Source organism: Thalassophryne amazonica, chromosome 15 (genome assembly GCF_902500255.1).
Source record: "Thalassophryne amazonica chromosome 15, fThaAma1.1, whole genome shotgun sequence".
Lineage (NCBI taxonomy): Eukaryota > Metazoa > Chordata > Actinopteri > Batrachoidiformes > Batrachoididae > Thalassophryne > Thalassophryne amazonica.
In genome coordinates, this window is record NC_047117.1 from 1,911,709 (window position 1) to 1,920,560 (window position 8,852).

General features: G+C 40.9%; 1 long non-coding RNA gene across 2 annotated transcripts; it reads right to left on the reverse strand.

Moving 5' to 3' along the window:
• Positions 1-8,165: 8,165 nt before the first annotated feature.
• LOC117527098 lies at positions 8,166-8,568 on the reverse strand. 2 transcript variants are annotated; one of them, XR_004565437.1, is made up of 3 exons: positions 8,536-8,568; positions 8,448-8,481; positions 8,166-8,258 (listed from the first exon to the last, which is right to left on the reverse strand). It is a non-coding gene; the product is annotated as an uncharacterized LOC117527098 (long non-coding RNA). The 2 variants fall into 2 exon arrangements; XR_004565436.1 differs by having other exon boundaries at positions 8,166-8,292; positions 8,428-8,454; positions 8,536-8,552.
• Between the last annotated feature and the right edge of the window lie 284 nt (positions 8,569-8,852).

Here is an 8,852-nt window from a genome sequence, read left to right on the forward strand (position 1 = left end):
TAATAAAAAACTAGACATTATTCACAACAAAGGTCAAAAATCAAACAAACTATAGATATTTTCATGATAAAAGAATAAAAAACTAGACATTATTCACAACAAAGGTCAAAAATCAAACAAACTATAGATATTTTCATGATAAAAGAATAAAAAAACTAGACATTATTCACAACAAAGGTCAAAAATCAAACAAACTACAGACATTTTCATGACAAAATAATAAAAAACTAGACATTCACAGCAAAGGTAAAAAATCAAGCAAACTATAGATATTTTCATGATAAAAGAATAAAAAAAACTAGACATTATTCACAACAAAGGTCAAAAATCAAACAAACTACAGATATTTTCATGATAAAAGAATAAAACAACTAGACATTCACAACAAAGGTCAAAAATCAAACAAACTACAGACATTTTCATGACAAAATAATAAAAAAAACTAGACATTATTCACAACAAAGGTAAAAAAAATCAAATAAACTATAGATATTTTCATGATAAAAGAATACAAAAAACTAGACATTCACAACAAGGTCAAAAATCAAACAAACTACAGACATTTTCATGATAGTACTGTAACTACAGATATTCTAATGATAAAGTTCAAGAATCAAACAAACTACAGACATTTTCATGATAAAGGTCAAAACTACATTTTCATGATTAAAGTCAATAATCAAAGGAACTACAGGCATTTTAATGATAAAGGTCAAGAATCAAAGAAACTACAGATATTCTAATGATAAAGTTCAAGAATCAAAGGAACTACAGATATTTTAATGATAAAGGTCAAGAATCAAAGTACTGTAACTACAGATATTCTAATGATAAAGTTCAAGAATCAAACACACTAGACATTTTCATGATAAAGGTCAAAACTACATTTTCATGATTAAAGTCAATAATCAAAGGAACTACAGACATTTTAATGATAAAGGTCAAGAATCAAAGAAACTACAGATATTCTAATGATAAAGTTCAAGAATCAAAGGAACTACAGATATTTTAATGATAAAGGTCAAGAATCAAACAAACTACAGACATTTTCATGATAAAGGTCAAAACTACATTTTCATGATTAAAGTCAATAATCATAGGAACTACAGACATTTTAATGATAAAGGTCAAGAATCAAAGAAACTACAGATATTCTAATGATAAAGTCAATAATCAAAGGAACTACAGGCATTTTAATGATAAAGTTCAATAATCAAAGAAACTACAGATATTCTAATGATAAAGGTCAAGAATCAAAGAAACTACAGATATTTTTGAAATGAAGTGTGAAGAAGATGCTCACCCTTCTGAAGCTGACCTTTGACCCACAATGGCATGAAGAGAATGACGCTGAAACATTATCAGTCCACTTGTGAACTGCGATAACAAACAGCACAAACGCAGCCTCAAACATTACCTGGCCCATCTCTCCCACCTATGAAACCACTACTCATCCTGTCACTGCCATATGAAACCATCATTCACCCTGTCACAGTCATATGAAACCATTACTCACCCTGTCACACCCATATGAAACCACTACTCACCCTTTCACAGTCATATGAAACCATTACTCACCCTGTCACAGTCATATGAAACCATTACACACCCTGTCACACCCATATGAAACCACTACTCACCCTGTCACTGCCGTATGAAACCGTCATTCACCCTGTCACAGCCATATGAAAACATGATTCACTGTCACTGCTGTATCAATCCATCATTCACCGTCACTGCCATATGAAACCATTACTCACCCTGTCACACCCATATGAAACCACTACTCACCCTGTCACTGCCATATGAAACCGTCATTCACCCTGTCAGTCATAAGAAACCATTACTCACCCTGTCACTGCCATATGAAACCATCATTCACCCTGTCAGTCATATGAAACCATTACTCACCCTGTCACACCCATATGAAACCACTACTCACCCTGTCACTGCCATATGAAACTGTCATTCACCCTGTCACAGCCATATGAAAACATGATTCACTGTCACTGCTGTATCAATCCATCATTCACCCTGTCACTGCCATATGAAACCACTACTCACCCTGTCACTGCCATATGAAACCATCATTCACCCTGTCACAGTCATATGAAACCATTATTCACCCTGTCACACCCATATGAAACCACTACTCACCCTGTCACTGCCATATGAAACTGTCATTCACCCTGTCACAGTCATAAGAAACCATTACTCACCCTGTCACTGCCATATGAAACCATCATTCACCCTGTCACAGTCATATGAAACCATTACTCACCCTGCCACACCCATATGAAACCACTACTCACCCTGACACAGTCATATGAAACCATTACTCATCCTGTCACACCCATATGAAACCACTACTCACCCTGTCACAGTCATATGAAACCACTACTCACCCTGTCACTGCCATATGAAACCATCATTCACCCTGTCACAGTCATATGAAACCATTACTCACCCTGTCACACCCATATGAAACCACTACTCACCCTGTCACTGCCATATGAAACTGTCATTCACCCTGTCACAGTCATAAGAAACCATTACTCACCCTGTCACTGCCATATGAAACCATCATTCACCCTGTCACAGTCATATGAAACCATTACTCACCCTGTCACACCCATATGAAACCACTACTCACCCTGACACAGTCATATGAAACCATTACTCATCCTGTCACACCCATATGAAACCACTACTCACCCTGTCACAGTCATATGAAACCACTACTCACCCTGACACTGCCATATGAAACCATCATTCACCCTGTCAGTCATATGAAACCATTACTCACCCTGTCACACCCATATGAAACCACTACTCACCCTGTCACTGCCATATGAAACTGTCATTCACCCTGTCACAGTCATAAGAAACCATTACTCACCCTGTCACTGCCATATGAAACCATCATTCACCCTGTCACAGTCATATGAAACCATTACTCACCCTGTCACACCCATATGAAACCACTACTCACCCTGTCACTGCCATATGAAACCATTATTAAATGTATATTTACTAGCTTTCACAGTGAAACATCACCTGGCGGTAGGTCACAGCGCTGCACCTGCAGGAAAGTCTTGGACGTGTGTTTGTTGGTTTTTTTGGCCCGTCTGGGGACGTGGACGCGCCTCTGGGGTCCTGCTGAGCCGAGCTCGGCGCGCTCGCCCCGATAACGACTCTAAATTTATCAGAAACAGACATTGTTCTAAACATGGCTGCATAACTGCTGTCGCTGGTTATCGTCATGCTGCTGGCAGCCTCATGGCCATACAAGGCCGTGCGTGGCCGCGGCCCTTCAGCAGCTCCTTGTTGGACAGATAACAGCTAACCGCTAACAGCAGGAACGCTGGGGTCAGAGCTGTCCCCCATCACGCCTCAGCAGACATCAGGATGGAGAGTTTCCACTCACGGCCACGCAGGCTGTGAACGTGTTGGAGTGAGGTGATGCTCGTGTGTTTGTTCGTCATGTGGTTTTTGGACGTCGACGGTGATTCTCACGCCGATCATTCATTAAATTGATCCACAAACATTTTGATGATCAATTATTAGAAATGTATCAATTTAAAAAAAATTCTGACTTGTGCTTCTTAAATGTGAAAACTTCCTGGTTCATTTGCCGACTTTTCTGCTGTGAGGATCTTTGGGTTGTGGATCAAACAAACATTTGAAGGCATCTTGAAAACAATGATCAATTTTTTACATAAAACAAACACAATAACGTCTATAAACCCAGAGAATATATTCACGAGAGATACCCATAATGCACTTGGACACAGCATGTCCATACTAAAACCTTCAAAATTAGTGCATTACTTTAAAACTAAAACATATATCTGATATTTTCACTTTATAAAACTTCAGACGTGACGTTAATTTAAATAACCGAAAATTAGTTTGGTTAAAATTTTAACCATAAGTTAAAACTGGATGCCTCTGGATGACTTGGGTGATATTGCCAGCGTAGTTTTTTTTTTTCCTCCTCTTCTTCTCTCTCTTCTTCCTGTGACAAGTTCTTCTTTGCCTGCAAAGAATACAGTGGTTCCTTTTAGAACCAACTCTCCTCTGTTTATGGAGAATCGAATTGCATATCTACTGCAAAACATTTAACAGGTAGGTTGTCAGAGTTGAACCTGAAAAGGGAACAACTCAATTAACACAGAAAATAATCACGCAGGAGACACTGAATTTCTTTTCCTGAATCAGGAGAGAGCAAACAAACGTGACCCTCGTCACCGACCATCTTATTAGCTCTGGAAGGCCCTGCCCACTTGCCTCCTGTATTTATTAAAATAAACTTGCATACAGACATGTGGAAGAGACAATATACAAAACAAAGTGGCGAATCAAAGTCTGTTCTCACATCGATATGAAAATTGTTATGGCTTCATGCCTCCAGTCAAGAAAACAGCATCCAACCCTGAGCTGGTGTGCAGGTCACACTGCTCTCTGCTCAAGGCTGGACTGTTAATTAAAATGTACATCTGTGCTTAGCAAAAACACTCTCACACTCCCCATGTGAGCAGAAGTTCATCTTCCCGTGTGAGCAGTTTAATGATTACTTTAACAGTTCAGTGTTAACTAAGAGAGCAATATTAAGTGAAATCACACACATGTATAATATTTAAGACAGAATCAAAGACAGGATCACAGACATAATCAAAGACATAGTCAAAGACATTAATAGTGGATAAGTATCTTGAAAATTCCCCATCATAGGTATTCAACTGATTTTAGATTTCATAGATGTTTGTAACTATTCAGCTTTGTTTACCACATCTGCAAACATATGTTAGCGGCCTAAAAAATATTGGACCAAAACTTATCGGCAGATAATTAGTCTGATAATGGTTTTCAAAGATCTGAAAAGCTAATCCGATAATGAAAACATTATCTTCGATAATTAGCAGTTAGCGGATTAGCGGAACTGTGCCTACCACTGGTGATTGGACAGGACATTTTATCGTATGCGAGCGAAAAATCCGCTGTACAAATCTGTTTTATATAACGGCTGAGTGTATCCTTGTCATTTGATTGGTGCTTTGTATGTCACATGACATGGATTAATTCATCCCATTTGTGCTGCGTTGCATTTAGTGCAGTTTGGTTCCATTTAGTTGGTTCCATACATTTGGTACCATTGCACTCTGCATGCACACGCACGTACGTGTGCACACACACACGTATGTCCTCATGCATGTGCGCACACGTGCTTGTGTACGCGCATGTACGCGCCCACACATGCGCGCACACGCACACACAGAACCAATCCACTGACAAAGAAAAGAGAGTTTTTTTCATACCGTGCAGTAATTTGATTGAGCTAACTGATGCTGCTAATTCACACACACACACACACACATACAGAACAAATCCACTGTGCTGTCTGGAGGCTGTTAGCAGGAAGAAAGAAGAAAAGCTGGACTCATTTCTGATATGATTTTTTTTTTTCACTACACTGAGGATGTACACAGTCGACCGAGCCGGTTGCGTATGTGTGCATGTGCATGAGCAGGGGACAACACAATGATTTGATTGAGCTAATTGACGCTACTTGTAACACACACCCACACACACACATACACATACAAAACCCACTGTAATCTGTCTGGATGCATGAAGACCTGTTCACATGAAACACTGACATGATTTTTGGCTGGACTGAGGAACTACACAAAGTTTTTTTTTTTTCTATGTAAGTCCAAAGTCGGTGCACTGCATCACTGGACTACACGTCACAGTGGAACACCAACATGTAAGTCCCTTTTCTGTTGTTTATAAATTAATAAAATATCAAATGACAAGGATCTATTTTAGCTGTAATATAAAGCAAATAATGAATGTTTTTACATTCTTTCAATGGAACGAATATTTAATTCAGTGAAAGCTGGAACAAACCATTCAATGAGGCAAAGCCAAGTTAAATGGTTTGTTCCAGCTTTCATCTCATAAAATATTTGTACCATTGAACTCATAAACATTCATTATTAGTATAATATACGATGTTTATTCCATGGAAAACAATACAAAAACCTTAGGACTTTTTTTGTCCGGTGACTGTGAATATTTGGTTTATATGATGACGGTTTAGGTGAGTTTTACTTGACATGGGACTGAACAATAAATTGACCTCTCAAAGCTTTGATGATGAAGTCGCTTCCATCCCACACGCTTTTATTTTACCAAATGTTTCTTCTGTTCAGATCTGAAGTGAATCTGTACATCTTGAAGCACTTGTTGTGTCTATTTGTGCCTCCAAACGAACAACAACCCAACATTTTCAGAGAATAAATAGAATAAAATAGCTGATTTACATACAGACACATTAACAACTATTTTATCCCCAAGATGGCACCAGGAGTCACGTGACCGATTCTTTCCCGACCTGTCATGTTGCTACTCTCTCTAATAAAGGCACTCTAGCTCAGTCTGCCCCTCCCCGACACCGACGCCTTCACCTGATGTTCCCGCTGATTAAATATTCATGCATGTCAACAGCTAGCATCACCTGTGTCTCCCCTGTGTAACCATAGCAACATCTGCAGGACAAATGGTGTCCTGTTGTTGCAGCAATTATCTGAAAACTAAATCACCAGAAGGTCACCACACAGATAATTTCAGACCTGCTCTGTCTGGTTGTCAGACTTGGACTCTAACCACTGACCCAATAGTAGAGGATCAGTCTTAAGGTCCTGTGACTCTTTCACGGGGAAAACAGTTTGAAATTGGTTTCAAAATGGGATCAACTCAGATCAAGACTCAAAAATGGCCCATAGGACAAAAGGTATATTTTTGGATTCTGTATGAGTACCTGTGGTATCCTTTTGATTGGGACATTTTTTTAATTTTGATCCCAATTGACCTCATTTTGACCTCTACCAAAAGTTGGGCTCTGATGCCAAAGCTATTTGGTGTTCATTTAGCAACGCAAAACCACTTTAAACCTTTTTCCCTGTCAAAGTGTGGCAGGAACTTAAGATGGTTCCTGGACTAAAAAGCTAGATGTGTTCAGTATTCCATCCCTTTGAAGGACTTTTGGGATGTTGGAAATGGCTGTATTGTAGTTTTTACTGCCTCCTACTGGACAAAAGGTTTCCAGATTGATAGTGAATAAATGGTAAATGGACTGCATTTATATAGCGCTTTTCCATCTGCAAAAACGCTCAAAGTGCTTTACAATAATGCCTCACATTCACCCCGATGTTAGGCTGCTGCCATACAAGGCGCTCACTACACACCAGGAGCAACTCAGGGGTTAAGGACCTTGCCCAAGGAGCCTTAATGATTTTCCGGTCAGGCTGGGATTTGAACCGAGGATCCTCTGGTCTGTAGCCCAACACTTAACCACTAGACCATCACCTCCCCATGTTTTATGTGTTTGATGGAGTTATTGTGTTTCATCACCATGGTAAACAGTGTTGAATTTGATGTTGGATTCTCTCGGAGTCGTGTTGAAGTGCGCTGACAGGTCGCCTGATGTCGTCTCCCCTCAGGGAAGTCTTTAAGACCTACAACGTGGCGATGGACTACCCGACTGGGGGCGATCATCTGGAACTTTGGGGTGGTGGGGATGATCTGCATCCACTGGAAAGGCCCCCTGCAGCTCCAGCAGGCCTACCTGATCCTCATCAGCGCCCTCATGGCCCTCATCTTCATCAAATACCTGCCCTGTCCTGACCCATCCTGTCCTCGGGTGAGGACTGGATGTCTTTGGTCCCAGGTCTCTGTGGAAGATCTTTGGTTCCTGCTGGAATGACTTTGTGTCCAGTGAACGGTTACTTAGTGAGACTCAGATGAGAAGGATCACTGACACTGTGAGGGAACATCAGACACATTTAGTCAGCCCAGTCTCACGGTTTTTTTTGTTGTTGTTGTTTTTTGCTCCCGTGACAAAATGAGTCAAATTTTCGTGATGGAGCTTTTTTTAACTCACTATTACTAACCCTACTCCTACCCCCAACCCTAACCATAACCACCTGACCCCCCACTTCACTTTTAATTTCATGCAGCCATCACAGAATGAATGAGAATGAATTTGTGCTGCTGTGACGAAAATGAGGCACTTTTCATCACAATATCACGAACCAATAGATTAATGAATATTTCGTGCTGCTGAATCACAACTTGCTGTGAGACCAGGTTGAATTTAGTCCATGTGGGGAGTTTCTTTGGACATGATCCAGGACAGAGGTGTCTCAGTGTTGAAGACCCCAGAGACAGGAGAAGGTCAAGGGCACTCCCACCTTCCACCTGGCCGAGGACACACCCACATTTCACCTAGCCAAGGACATGCCCACGTTTCACCTGGCCGAGGATACGCCCACGTTTCACCTGGCCGAGGACATGCCCATGTTTTCCCTCGCCGAGAACACGCCCACGTTTCACCTCACCGAAGACACGCCCACGTTTCACCTGGTCGAGGACACGCCCACATTTCACCTGGCCAAGGACACACCCACATTTCACCTCACCGAAGACACGCCCACGTTTCACCTGGCCAAGGACACGCCTAAGTTTCACCTGGCTGCAGCAGATAGATGGGTACTTTGGAGAGATGGGGATGGACTGGTTAGTTGCCTGGGTGGTTGCCATCCAGGACACATGACAGTTCCATGGTGTGGTGGATGCACTGATGCATGACATCTGGTCCAACATGGCATACCCAACTGGGAATCAATCCCAGAAAACCCTCAGACTGAGACTGGAAGCATTCCATGTCTCCCATGTGGCCTGGGAAGACCTTGCAAGTTATGAATGAGAAGACTTGACCTGCTGACCTTGAGCTGACCCTGGACAGCTGGTGATTAAAGTGATTCAAATTTATTTATCAGAACAAC